Source organism: Spermophilus citellus, assembly GCF_964194105.1.
Source record: "Spermophilus citellus genome assembly, chromosome: 2".
NCBI lineage: Eukaryota > Metazoa > Chordata > Mammalia > Rodentia > Sciuridae > Spermophilus > Spermophilus citellus.
The window spans coordinates 175,692,370-175,707,767 of record NC_138183.1 but is presented as its reverse complement, the minus strand read 5'-3'; positions in this window follow the sequence as shown (position 1 = coordinate 175,707,767).

Here is a 15,398-nt window from a genome sequence, read left to right as displayed (position 1 = left end):
CTAAAAAGTAAATTTAAAAAAGAATATAAATCCATTATAATCCTTTTAAGACAAATGGAATTTAAATACATTTTCATAAATACATGGTTTGGTTAAAATTACATAAATTTAGATGGCTATAGTTCTTTATGAAGGGCTTATTCAAAATAACAAAAGTTATTATTCTGTGGAAATTTTTTTTATACTACCTGTTCTCTTTTGTTTGTAATTTAGGATACAGGATTGTAAACTTCTTCAGAAGTGATAAAAATGAAATGGTTGGATGGCTCCCTACAGAGTTGAACTCCAGAGTTTTTGTGTGAGTTTTCTGGGTAACAAATATATACCAATGTCAGAAAAATGACATTTACTTTTTCAGCTCAGGAATGAATCAATTCCATTGCTGTTTTTGGTGACCAAACTGTCAAATGCTGTTTCAAATATCTTTTGGTCCTTTTCTGTTTGTTCTTATTGTTATTATTCACTGTTTGGTTCTTTCAAAACTAAGACTGTGAAAACTAAGCTTCTATATATCTAAGAGCCTTGACATAGCCAGCTAACTTTAAAAAAAAAAAACAAGATTGAGAAGTAGAAAGTAGAAAAGAACATTTCCCAAGAAACCAAAACACTGACTGCAATATTAAATCATCTCTAGTTTTCTTCTGATAGAAAGTTAATATTTGGCTTCTGAGAAATCAAAATAGATATATTGTTTTTGTCACTGCCAGCAATGTTCTAGAGTGTATGCGCTAACTGTAACAGTGCAGATACTATGCCATTTCATTTGTATAATAAGACCATGAAGTATAAGAGAAAGAAAAGACCTTTTGTTGAAGAAGGAAAAGGTGTAGTGTAGAACAGGAATGTGCCTTTAAGAAGTAAATCAGTTTAGTCCTGAAAGTGCTTGGTTATAGAGAGGCTTTGCTGTAAAGGGCTTAGTCAGTGCTGATAAAGCAGATGAATCAAAAGCTAGGAATCCAGAATTCATTCACTGACCCAACAGGATTAAATCATTTACACCACCTATCAAATTGACACTGGATGTGATGCTGTCCTCCTGGTGAAGCAAAAACAATGGAAATTCCTGTGATGTCAAATTGTTTTATTAAAAACAACAACAACAACAAACAAACAAAAAACTGTCCTTATCTGTTTGAGTAAACATTAAGTCTAGAAAACATGTTTTAATCACTATAAGAAGTCAATAAATTATAAGTTTTACATTTAGATATAATTGAACTTAAATGCATTCATTTGACTTTCTTTTTTGTCCTTCATTTCTTAACCACAGCTAAGCTTGTTGATCTGTAACACTGTAATGACTCAATAATTCTGATATTTTAGATAAGTCATTTTGTTATCTTCTGCCTGTACTTGTCTATAATACATATGCTACAGCAGTCTTTAAAAACCTAAAACAACACACAGCTTTGTTTATTCTTGAACAGAGTTAAAAATCCTCTAATCGAGGAAATAAAACTTAGAGAAGAACTTTGAAAAGTCATACAGCTAGAATGTGTTCAGCAGAACTGCAGCTCAAATTCAGGTCAGCCTGACTTGAAAACTGATGTTTCTGGCCAAAAGGGAAAAAATATACATTTTACAGACTGTATCACCTTTAAAATAAGATAATTGCCATAAATAATACAGCTGAAAACTAACATTTATTATAAGCTAGGCTTGTTTTCATGATTTAAATGTTAATTCATCAATTCCCATAATAACCTTATGAGAGAGGGAGTATTAAAATCCTCATTCACAGATGAAGCAACTGAGACATAAAACTGAGATTAAATGCCTAACCAGAGACCACAGTGTAAGAGGTAAACTGAAAGTTAAATGGATCTAGGGTCTCCACTGTAACCACAATGTCACCATACTTACAAGTAATAATATTCATTTTTATCATCAATAAGCAACTGGAAAATAATATAAAAATGACCAAAATATAGGAGTCATTCTAAGAAAAAGTCACAAGATATCTTTGGGAAAAATTCCTTGAAGATCATTCTATTTTAAAAAATCATTTTTATTGTATGTGTATGTGTGTGTGTGTGTGTATGTGTGTGGCTGCTACATCAGAGGATTATTATGAAGATAAATTAGTTAATGCTCTTACAGTAAGTAGTTCCTAGATACAGAAAGTACTCATAATATTACCTGTCTTTTTTCTTATTCTCCTCCTCCTCTTTCTCATCCTTCTTCTTGTTAGAATCAAAACTTATTTTTGGTAGTATGCTCTTGAACAAGATCCAGTCTTTCTCTCTGAGCTTCAATTTTCTCATTCATAGAATTGGATTAATAGCAAATATCTCAGTGCTGCTATGAAAAACAGATGCTATAACAAAAAGGACCAGCCCATGCCCATTGTCTTGTACAGAGGAGGGACTCCACTGAGGCTGATTGTCTTCCTTCTCCAGGAAAAGACTGTCTTGTTTTTCTTCTGACTGTGCTTATCCAGGAGTCTCCAGACTTGGAGATTTGGGGCCCTGACATTATCTCTTTGCTGTGTGTTAGTTTTCAAGGGCTTCCATAGCAGAGACTGGTTGGCTGAAGCAACAGACATTGATTTTATCATTGTTTTTTTGCCAAGCCAGGTCTTAAAAACAACAGAAAAAAGAAAAACACTGCCATCTCTTAATTCCATCCCTTCATGTAAAACATGTTTAATGTTTTAACAAGAAAGAGAAATTTTATTGCTCTAAAGCAGCAGGATTTTGACAACATGTTTTACAAAAAATATCTAAGATGGAAGTGGGGACAGAGCAAGTTGGGGCTTTGGGCCATTTTCTCTACTAAAGATCAGACAAGTCTCTGTGTTTATTTATTTTATTAATACTGGGGTTCAGAGAAAAATCTTATTTGAAACTCAGGATATTTGTTACCAAAACAGCAATAACACAGGACTTCTCTTGACTGCCACTGCTCTGGGGTACTTTTTTAATATTTATTTTTTAGTTGTAGTTGGACACAATACCTTTATTTCACTTATTTATTTTTATGTGGTGCTGAGGATCAAACCCAGGGTCTCGCACGTGCGAGGCAAGCGCTCTACCGCTAAGCCACAACCCCACCCTCTGGGGTACTTTTGAAGCTCACTAACTTCTTCTCGAGTAATTTGTCTGACATTATTATATTACACTGCTCATGTATTGGTAAGTTGAAAGCAAAATTCACTTTCAACGTCCTTGTGGAAGCATTTGTAATATCAGTATGTAAGCACATTACACTGGCTCTGTTCCTTCCATTGCTTCCAATTTCTTCTTAGGTCATTTCAGGTACTTCAGTTTATCTCTTGGAAGATCTGTGGGAGAGCTGAGTTTGAGATTATTCTGAGTATTGTCTAAATTGCTGAGAAATTTCTAGATCATCTCCAAACCAAGGAGCAAAGACCTGGATCAGATTTTCTATATCAAAGAAAGCTTTGATCACCTGTGCACCTCTTTCTTTTCCCCATCCTCCTCACCTTCCTCCTCCTTCATCTTCTTCTTCTTTCTTCTTTGTACTGGGCTGTTATAGACTGAATGTTGATATCCCGCCCAAATTCCTAAGTTGAAATGCTAACCACCAATATGATGATATGAGAGGTGGGGACTTTGGGAGGTAAATAATCATAGAGTGGAACCTTTATGAATGAGATCAGTGTCCTTATAAAAAGAGACACTAGAATGCTCATTCTCTCTATCCGCTGTCCCATGTGAGGATACAAGAAGATAGCCATTTGTAAACCAGGAAGGGAGCCCTCACAAAACAACAAATTTGCTAGCTCCGTAACCTTGGACTTCCAGCCTCCAAAACTGTAAAAATGAATGTTTGTTGTTTAAGCCATCCAGTCTACAGCAATTTGTTATAGCACTTGAACTAATGGGCTTTGAAACTCTCCAGGAAAAGGTATTTCCCAGAGGCCATCTCATTCAACTAAACTTCAGACTGACAATTTCATAAACAAACATTGTTTGGATTATTCATCTTCAAAATATGTGACTATTCCCTTCTTACCACTTATTTTCTAATTTGTGCTGGCAGTTATTTTTCATTTGTACTCTATTTGAGCTTTCTATACTGAAAGGAAAGATCAGCTCCTTGATGCCATGAAACAACTTGTTTAAGATATCTATTTACTGTTTCTGATATTAGTGATATCATCAACTGAATGGTTTAAAGGGTATATTTTAATAGTGTAGGAGCATGTAATTAAGAAATGAAGTGTAATGGGATATGGCTTATGAGACTCGTTAACCATGCTTTAGAGGGTATAGTTGGTCTTCTGGTGTGTGTTTTCATCTTAAAGTACATGTTTTTTTTTTTTTTTTTAATGAACTCTGGCCTCAGAAGATACATGCCAAAGTATTTTTTTCCCAACCTAAACACCTAATGGAATTGCAACTCCTAAATAAGCATTTTTCCCCTATCTAACCTAATCACAGAGTATGGGCATGATTTGTACTTCAAAATTAACTATTTTTTAAACCTTTTAAAATATATTTGACAGCAGAATGCATTACAATTCTTAATACACATATAGAGCACAATTTTTCATATCTCTGATTGTATACAAAGTATATTCACACCAATTCCTGTCTTCATACATGTACTTTGGATAATAATGGTCATCACATTCCATCATCATTTATAACCCCATTCCCCCTCCCTTCCCCTCCAACCCCTCTATTCCTCCCTTGCTCCCTTTCCCTATCCCACTATGAGTCAACCTCCTTATATCACAGAAAACATTCAGCATTTGGTGTTTTGGGATTGGCTAACTTCACTTAGCATCTTCTCTAATTCCATCCTGCAAATGCCATGATTTTATTCTCTTTCTTTTCTGAGTAATATTCAATTGTGTATATATGCCATTTTTTTTGTATCCATTCGTCTATTGAAGGGCATCTAGGTTGGTTCCACAGTTTAGCTATTGTGAATTGTGCTGCTATAAACATTGATATGGCTGTGTCCCTGTAGTATCTTGGGAGCAAATCTTTACCCCTCACACATCAGATAGAGCACTAATCTCTAGGGTATATAAAGAACTCAAAAAGCTAAGCACCAAAAATAAATAATAAATAAATAACCCAATCAGTAAATGGGTCAAGGACCTGAACAGACCCTTCTCAGAAGATGATGTACAATGAATCAACAAATATATGAAAAAAATGTTCATCATCTCTAGCAATTAGAGAAATGCAAATCAAAACTACTCTAAGATTTCATCTCACTCCAGTCAGAATGGAAGCTATTATGAAGACAAACAACAATAAGTGTTGACGAGGTTGTGGGGAAAAAAAACACCATTTGACCCAGCTATCCCTCTCCTCAGTCTATAACTAGGATTTTATATACCAAAATGCTAAATAGGGTTTTTGTACAGTGAACTTTGAGTTTGGACATGATCTGGACCTGGTCTAAAATTTAGGTCTGAATTTCAGCTTCCACACATAGTGGGTCTGATCTTAGGGAACTCATTTAGTCTCTGTGTCCCAGCTATCTGGCATATAAACTAAAGATAACAATACTCATTTTATAAAACTCTTGCAAACATTAAACTACATACAAAACTAACTAAAAATGAATTGTAGACCTAAATATAACAGCTAAAACTATAAAACTCTTAGGAATCTATCAAAATCAAAAATTTTTGACTTTGTTGCAAGCAAAACCATAAAGAATGTGAAAACTTAAGGCATACGCATAATGGAAAAAACATTTACAAATCATAAATCTAATGAAGGAGTCATATAAAGAATATAGAAAGAACTCTCACAACTTGAGAAATGTAAATATTTATTCATATAAAATCCAAGAATGTTCACAGCAGCATTATTTATATAGCCAAAAAGTCGGAAAAAACTGAATGTCCATCAACTGATGAATGGATAAACAGACTATGGTATGTCCTTATAATTCAGTAGCACCCTACTATTACAAAAGAAATAAAGTACTGGTATATGCTACAGTATGGCTGAACTTCAAAGGCATTATGCTAAGTGAAAGAAGCCAGACACAAAAGACAATATATTGTAAGATCTCATTTCTATGAATTATAAGAAAAAGGCAGGTTTATATAGAGAAAAATAGATTAGTGGATCCCAAAGACTGGGTGAAGGAGTAAAGAATGATGGGAAGGTGGGGTGGGTGACTGCTTAAGGGTATGCATTCCTTGTATGAAGATGACAATACTCTAAAGTTAGATTATTATGGTTGCACAACCTGTGAATATACTACTACAACTCAGCTGTATGATTTAATTAGGTGAACTTCATGTGAATCACCTTTCAATAAAAGAATTAAAAAGGTTAAATTAAAGAGTGTTTTTAAAGTCCTTAACAGACTATAAAGAACAAGAGCTAAGGACCAAGTTTCATTCTTCTCTAGTCTGTGTTAAACCATGCAGGTTTTATTGATCATTCTACCTTTATTTATGTCATTAATTTTTGTTCTTTTCATTATTTTCATTCTTCTACTTTCTTGAGATTTAATTGACTTTCTCTTTCCCAACTTTTTAAAATAAATCCTGAGCTTATTGGTTTTTAATCTTTCTTCTTTTCAAATAAATTTACTTAAGAACAAACATTATTTTTAAGTACTACATTAGCTATGTCTCAGTGTTTCCATATATACTTTTTTGTTATGTAATTCAAAATATTTCCAGTATACCATTTGAAATCTTCTTAAAAATTTCAAAATATATCTATTAATTTCAGAACATGAACAAATTTTCCAGTTATATCTTGTTATTGTTTCTACCTTAATTTTATTGTGGTGGAAAAATATGCTGTATGATTTTTACTCTTTGAAGTTGGATGCCATGTTTTATACATGCCCATTAATTCAAGTTTCTCATGTTCTTTGAAACTTCTACAGTCTTAATAATTGGTATCTGTGAATGATAGAGATGTGTTAAATGATCCAACATAATTGTTAGTCAATTTCTCATGCCTCTGCCATTGTCCAGCATCTGAAAGCTGCTGTTGTTAGTGCTAGGTGGGAGTGACTCAGAGAGACAGCTGTGGATGTCCCTCCACCTGTCCCTGTGCAGCATCTGGACCCCTGTTACTTACTGATCTGAGGCCAGGTGCTTCAGGCACCCACAGTTGCTGGGACTGCCAGTGCCAGAGGCCTATGCCAGCTTACCTCAGTAGTGCCCAAGAAAACACCTACCGTACCCCAGCAGTCACCACACCCATTGTCAGAGTGTCTACTCAGTGGGCACCCCACACGCTCTTTGTGAACCACACCTTTTGAGCCAAGAGAGTGTGGCTACCCTTGAGTTGTTAAATATTAATGCTGTTTAAATTCTTCTTTCTCCCCTTCTCTTCTGCCTCCTTTCCCCCCAGTTTCTTTCCCTTTCTTTCTTCCTTCCTCTCTACTCGCTGACATGTGTATCTATGTCACAATACATTTTCATCACTATTATCTCATAGAAATAATATTCTTTCAGATTTATTGAAATATTTACCTTTTTAATTGTTAATCATTTATTCTAGCACTTGTACCCCTCTCTTGGAGATAATTTTCCTTTTGCCTGAGGTACAGTCTAATGGCCCTGTGAGAGTCTGCTGGTGATTAATTCTCTCGATTTTTTTTTTTTACAACTAAAATATCTATTCACATCCATTCTTGGAGGAAATTTTTGTTAGATATTGATCAATGACAGTTCTTCTCATTCTGCAAAAAGCTTCCTGTTTTGACTTTCTTTGTGTTTGTTGAAAAGTCAACTTCCAGTCTAGTTGAAGATCCTCTTCAAAGGCAATTTTTTTAAATTTTTCTGTCCACCTTTTAGTTTTCTTCTTGTCTTAGATTTTGACCAGTTTTATTTTGAGGTGTCTTTTCATTTTTTTCATACTTGTGTTTGTAAACTTCTTTATTCTGTGAATGAAAGTAATTTTGTCTGTTTGGAAAATTCACAGTAACTATGACTTCAAATTGCATGTCTTGCTTTTTTTTTCTTACCTATTTTTCAGGAAATTAAGTATACAGTACACATTTTCACTATTTCAACCGCACCTGTTACTCTCTCTTTTGTGTTTTCATCCTTTTCTCTCCTCATATTTCATTCTATGTCTCTTATATCCTATTTTCTAGTTCTTCAACGTTCTATTCAGTTGTGTCTAATCTCCCAAACACCATTGAATAATTAACTTTTCTTAAATTTTGAAAACTTTATTCAATTCTTTTATGATATTTTTCATTTCTAGTTTTACTTCAATTATCCTCATATTACAGTTCTCTAATAAAAATATTTACCTTTTCATCATTTTCTCCATTTCTTCATGCTTCATATTTGATAATATTGTTTTTAAAATCCTCATCACCTAACTCTAATAATTTGATCACCTATGTGTCTGTTTCTCCTGGCTCCCATCTGCAGGATATCCCCTGATATTCCTGGTGATTTAAATTTATTGATAGGCATTGAATGTAAAACTGTGCTGAAGCTCCAAAGATGTGACCACATTCTAAGTGTTTCTCTTTCCACTCAGAATGTGGAGTGCTATCAACTTAATCCATTTAGCAACATCTGACTCTCCAGGTTTTTCAACTAAGCCTTGTATATTTCTTGGGACTCTCCTTCCTCCCTTGGTCCTCAAACTCTAACCTTGCCTCATGAGATTGGTGAAAATCTCCCTCTGCTTTTTAAGGTTTCCTATGTAGGGTTTGCAACATTCTAACCCATGCATCCTCAGTACTCAGCGTCTTGAAGGAAAGACTGTCATGGACTTGAGGCTCCCCCACATCCCTGCCAAAAGTTCTACTGATTTCTTTGTGGTATACGCTGTCTCTCCTAAACTATGTTTGAACTTTCACCAGGCCCTTGTCCTTTTCACCACACTTAGAACTTATACCTGCCTCTCAGGATAAGTGACATGGAAGTTACTTCACCTTTCCAAGCTCCTTCCCTCTATGGGGTCTTAGCCCCACAAATTATCATGCCTCAGCCTTGCTCCACTGCCTTAAAGAGGTGCTTCCCTAGTGGACCTGTATTTTCTAATTGTTCTAGATGGGAGTGCTGGTCTGCTGCCAGTTATTTGATTCCACTCAAAACCAGATGTCCTTTTAATATGTTTATATTGCCTTTTATAGTTTCCATCTCTTGGCTAAAATTTTTAAACTTGTTTTTTTAATTTTTGTGAACCTAATAAACGTAGTTTATTTTGAAGTTTGTGTCAAATAATTATAGTATTTGGGGCCTGTCTGTATTATCTGTTGTTTCTGCTGATGTCTGTTCTTATTGCCTCATGTCCACAAATGCTTGGTTCTCATATGTGCCAAACATAATATCTGAAAAATTGTTTTGAGTAGTACGTTGAAGCCTACAGTGATTTTTATCTTCCATCAGAGAGGATTTTTGTTTGCTTTTCCAGGCTCTCGGTGACTCAGTTATCAAGATCACTGCTTTCATGGATTAAGCTATCTTTGGTCATCGACTTGATGTAAATCTGCTCTTCAGTCTCTGCAAGGGTTGGTTTACTCATGATTTCCCCTCACACCTGTGCAACTTTTCTAACTGGATTTAGAAATTTAGACAAACCTATTGCCATGAAAGAAATGATTATATATATATATATATATATATATATATATATATATATATATATATATATATAAACCTAAAAGCTACCAATAGCTATATTTCCTCCCAGATGGGGAAAACAATTCTCACCAGAAAAAGGTTGACATGAAGTGAGAAACAGAAATAATAATAATAATAATAACCAAGACCGCTAGAGGGATTTCTCTGTCACCAGTCTTGCGCTGCCCTCCTTGTAACAGAGAGACTGAAATGTTACACCTCACAGCCTGTGCTTTCTGGGTTTACTAAGCTGCCCAGGAGGGACCTCTTCATGTCCCTTGTTCCAGGTCCAGGTCTTTGGGCAGGCAGGCTTTTTTTTTTCTTCATAAATAATGATATTGCTTGCCAATATTTATTTCTACCCATCAAATCAGCTGCTGTTGACCACCAGAAACTGTTGCAAACCTTTTACAAGTAGAGGCTAACCAACCAGAACACACAAAAAACTCCTTTATACTTTATAACTAAACAGTACAAATTTTCACAATGCCTCCAGAAAGGTATTTCATAATTCACAGTTATTGCTCGTAAAACAAAATAGTAACCAAAGATGAAATTTTAAATAAAGAAACCCCTCATAATCCCATTATTTTAACTATTCATGCATTTTCTTTGCAATTCTTATCCGTATTTTTGAAAGTGTGGTTGCAATCATTCCAAATATACATCATTTAAAATGTACTTTACAATTAATTAGTATTTCTCCAAGAGCCTGCAGAGTTAAAAAAAATGGGGGTGGCAGTCATGGGAATTGTGCATTTCATAAGGTGGAGTAGAGCAGGGGCAGGGGAAACTGGGTGTTGCTGAGTCTCCACTGTCATCTGGAAACGTGATCTTCCATCTGGCCCCAAAGGCAGTCCCATCTGTGGCTTGCTCACAGGAGCTTGATTTTTCACTCCATTTCTTATTTTGGAGCAAATCAGGATGTAATTAATTATCTTATTTAGTTATTTCTACGTAAGAAGATAATTATTCCCATTTAGAAACTAACATTCAGAGATTGTATGATTCACACCTGTTATTAATGTTAAGTTGATATTTGAGTCCTAAGCTGAAAGGAAAGAAACAATTCTTTCATTGGCCCTCTAGTAGATAATTTCAGTGTCCCCAGAAAGTATTGCTTCACTTAGAAGGTAAATTTGAATCACAGATAAACAAAGAATTAGGTATTTGTGTGAGTATATCCCCAATATTGCATGACAACCTACCCCTATGCCCCATGCTGAAGGGATGGGTCTAAGTGGCTTCATTTATGTACCTGCTCCCTTGTTTATATTCTCTCTCTCTCTCTCTCTCTCTCTCTCTCTCTCTCACACACACACACACACACACACACACACAGATGGCATCTTCTGAAGGCCTTGGGGTATACCATGCATGTTGACTTTATGGTATGGTAGATAAATCTGTTTGGAGAGAGGCAGCTGGAACATATATGCATAAATAACCCATGGTGGGAGGGCAGCCTCCTGATAACTTTCCAGATGCCTAACAGAGCCGCACATGGCCAGGCTGAGGTTCAGAAGATGCCCATTTACCTCTACTAATGAGAGTCCTTCTTGCTTGTAGCCCAAGCTCCCACTAAAACTCCTCCAGGCAGTAATAGGAGTGCATGGTTTGTTCCAAAGTTTGAACTTTGCAGCTGGGTCTGGGGAGGGGGTCTGGGCCTTGGCTCTATGGTCAGTGCAGCAGGCACTGTGTCTCTGTGGGCACTGTCATCTCCTTCATCTACTCCCTACCTGCTGATCCTGCTATAACTGAATGTCCTGTAGACCAGATTCTTCAGAAAGAGAACTAATAGCATCACCCAGGTCAGGGAATACTCTGGAATATACCTAGAGGAAACCTCTCAGAAGTCATTTCTAGTGGTCTAATCACATTTTACACACACACACACATACACACACACACACATGCATACACATGCACACATATATACACACACACATGCACGTACATGCATGCACAGATGTCCCCACATGTCCCAGCTATTCTTTCCTCTCTTTTCCACCATCTCCACTCCCCAACTGCTTCTCCAGCTACTGAAATCCTGGTATCAAATCCCTCTTGAGACACTAAGCAGCACCAAGAGGCAAGTGTCAGGTGTTGGGGCCTTCCCCAAGGTCAAGGCTTGCTTTCCCAATGTCAGGATATTGTCAGACCCTTGGTGCACTCACCTTCTGACCACTGAGATCTCCTTTTGAACTTCTTTGCTCCAAAGAACCAAAATCTCAAAGTATTCTTTCCTCTCTCTGGGGAAATGCAAATCAGCCAAATAGAGGGCATCAAGGAGATCCTGACCCTGAACACACACAGCCCTTTCCTCCTCTACTCTCTCAGCCAAGAGGTTTAAAACCCAGGAGAAAACCACTCATCCAATAGAAGAGTTCATGCTCAGCCAGGGCACAATTCCAGATCTGACTCCTAAAAATAAAGAATTTGCTCTCTAGCTGGCAACCCATAGGCCCTCGCCACCTACTGAGTATACTTAGCCCTAGAAAGAAATATTCACAAAATTCACAGCCAATATAATTTTATTTATATTTTTCATTAGATCATTCTCAAATTGCCAGTCTCACTTATCCTTGCAGTTCCCCAAAAGTGCACAGGGTGCCTTACTGGACACATGTGGCATCTGCCCAGCACCATGGCTCCTGCCCCATGCTCCAGTACCCTGCCTTGGAAGATTCTGCTCCTGGCCGACTGATCTCACCCTCGGGAGCTGGAGAATGAGAGCTGAGCACATGTGTGACTGTCCACACCACAACCTTCTCTTGAGACTTTTCCTATGCTCTAGTCTAAACTTGTCAGGACCCCTGCTGAAATGCCAGAGCAGAAGCTGTGCCTTTTCTCCTTATAAACCTTGAATTAGAAGCCAGGCAACTTCCACACTGGCATCTACCCATACATATAGCTAACAGTCTGGGCAGCAGAACAGAAAGAGGCATGAAGAAAGTACAGCCTTGATAATAGCATTGTAGATCTGAGAGATACAACATGCTGATGTCTCTCTTCTCCACTTTCCTGATATACAAACCCAGACATCCCCTTTCCTGATTAATCCCCATTTGGATTATGTTTTCTCTTATGAACAACTAAAGACATGTAAAACAACTAGTGGATATTCTAGTGAATAAGGAGACAATGGCCATTCCAAAACTGCTATTCTATTCCACAGTGCCCCCTAACACTGTGCAGTGTACAACCTGCAGAACTATACTGGTTGGGCTGTGGTGGATGGGCATATGTCTTGTAAAACTGTATTCATATGGCAAACATAATGTTTATATTTACATGTTTTCTTTGACAGTTTGAAGGGGAGGATGATAGAGATTTTGTAGTCCCATTCATTCACTCATTCACTTATTAATACAAAAAGATTATTGAATGCCTAATATATGCCAAGACCTTATAGACAAGTGACTAAGAAAAGGCACCAAGTGTCCTCATACTTTTTACTAAGAAAGACCAAATCATAAACAAAATAATATTTAGTGTAAGGACAAATAGTGTTTTATTGTGAGTAAAAATAAATCAATACAAAGAGGGAGTAGCAGGAAGTATTTAACTAGGGTAAATTAAATCAGGTCTCTCTGAAATGTTACATTTGAGAATAGATCCAAATGCAGTAAGGGAACAAGTCATATGAAGGTAGGGAAGGGAATTCCAGGCAAAGGGAACAATCAGTGCAAATACCTGGGGCAGGAGGTCTTTGTGGCATGTCTGAGAATCAAGAAGGTTAATTTCCTGGTAGCAGAACAACCTAGGAGAGAGCACAAGCCGTGGGAGAAGAGAAGCGAGCACTAATCATGAAGGGCCTCCTGGGACAAAGGGGAGATTGGATTGAATGTATATCAGGGAGATATTACGGGCTTCTGAACAGAATGAACATAATCTGATTAAAGCTTTAAGGTACATTAATATGGATGAATTCGAAAACATCATATTGAAAAAGGAAGCAAGTCTGAGAAGGATTAATGAGTCCAAAACAAACAGTTCCGATGGACTTATTACTTAGAGGCATATTTTTTAAAAGTGAAAAGCAAGAAAAATGATTAAAACAAAATTTAAAATTTGGGTTACCCCTGAGGAGAGGCAGAAGAATACAATTTGTGTGAGAATACAGGTGTTTCTCAAGTGTGGTAAACTCACTGGTAAGTGGGGGAAGTAGCGTGGACACTCATTTTATTACTCTTCTTTAGACCACATATAGTCTCTTGTAGATATGATAGATTTTATCATACAAGTGTTTAAATACTCTAGCAACAGTGGGTCGGCTCCGTGGAGGTGGATAAATGCAGGCAGGCTTATGACAAGGGATGGGCTTGGTGTTGAAAGAGGACCCAATCGGAATCTAATACACATTGGACAGAGGGTGTGAGGGGGAAAGGATATGGGGCAAGAGGTAGACAGGAGAGACTAGAGACAGGTCTATTTGGGAGGCCCAGAACCAGATCTTTCCAAACCCTTCTAGCTCATAAGAGTCTGTGGCCCATGACTCTAAGAGGCCTTTGTGAAGCTCTTCAAGGAAAGTTCCAGGGAACATGTGTATGGGGACGAGCCGCCCTGAGAACTCCAAGAGCACAGGACCCTGCTCACATAAAACAGACTTCAGTTCCAACTGCTTGTCCCAGGGCCACTGGAGTGGAAACTGAGGAGAGTGAAGATTTGGTAGAAAGAGGGTAGGGGAGGACCTCTTCTTGTTTTTCCAAGAAGTTGTTCACTTGATAATTGGGCTTTTAAGCAGTCTAAGCAAAGAATGATAAGAAAGAGGCTGAAACTCAAAAAACAAAAGCAAAGCACCAACTAAAGGATGACATGATGGCCCCAGGATGGGCAAGAGGGACAAGATGCAGACATCTTAACATATTCCGTCTCTCAGGGAAGCTTCACCTCCTTGGAAGACTCCCTTCTGCTGAGGTCAGAACCCCCCTGAGCAGGGTATCCAAGGCACCCTGACTCCTCCCTGTCCTGCAGGGCCAGTTCTGCTGATCTGGCTGGTGCTGTGAGCCTACACAGGGCAGAGAGGTCTTTTCCAGGCTCCTACCTTCATGCATCCATATAAGGATTGATAAGGAGGAGGAAATGAAGGAGGAGGATCCTCAGCACTGCACGCCAGCTCCCTCCTCTTGGCCTTAAGCAGGCAGAAGTTTTCAGCACAGATCTTAATTATAAATTGAGAGCTCGCTACCTTCTGTTCCATGAGGGAAGGAGAGGGCTCTGGCTTCTTCATGCCCCATCAGGGCACCAGTACATTCATGAGGGCTCTACCTGGAGACCTAAGTACCTTTCAGAAGCTCCACCTCCAAGTACTGTCTCATTAGGAACTTAGGTTTTAACATAGAAATGGGGGTTGGGGGCAGCACAAACTAGCATGCAGTCTGCAGCACTTACTAATTCCCCTGACTACAACTTTTAGTACAGTCTTAAATAGAGGTAGTGAGAATGGACATCCTCTTCTTGTCTTTGATCTTAAGGGGAAAGAATTTGGTCTTTACCCATTAAGCATGTTTTAACTGTAGGTTTTTTACAGATGCCCTTTGTCACATTTAGGAATTTCACATTCTTTCCTAGTTTGTTTAGAGTTTTTAATATGAAAAGGTGTTTAATTTTAGCAAGAGTATGTTCTGCATCTATTGAGATAATCTTGGTTTTTGTTTTATTTTATTAGTATGTTGTATTACATTAATTGATTTTGAGATGTTAAAACCAACTTACATTTCTGGAATAAATCTCCACTTAACCATGTTGTATATTCCTTTTTATATGCTATAGGATTCAGGTTTCTAATATTTTTGTAACTATATTCATAAGGGATTTTTGTCTACAGTTTTCTTTATCTGCTTTT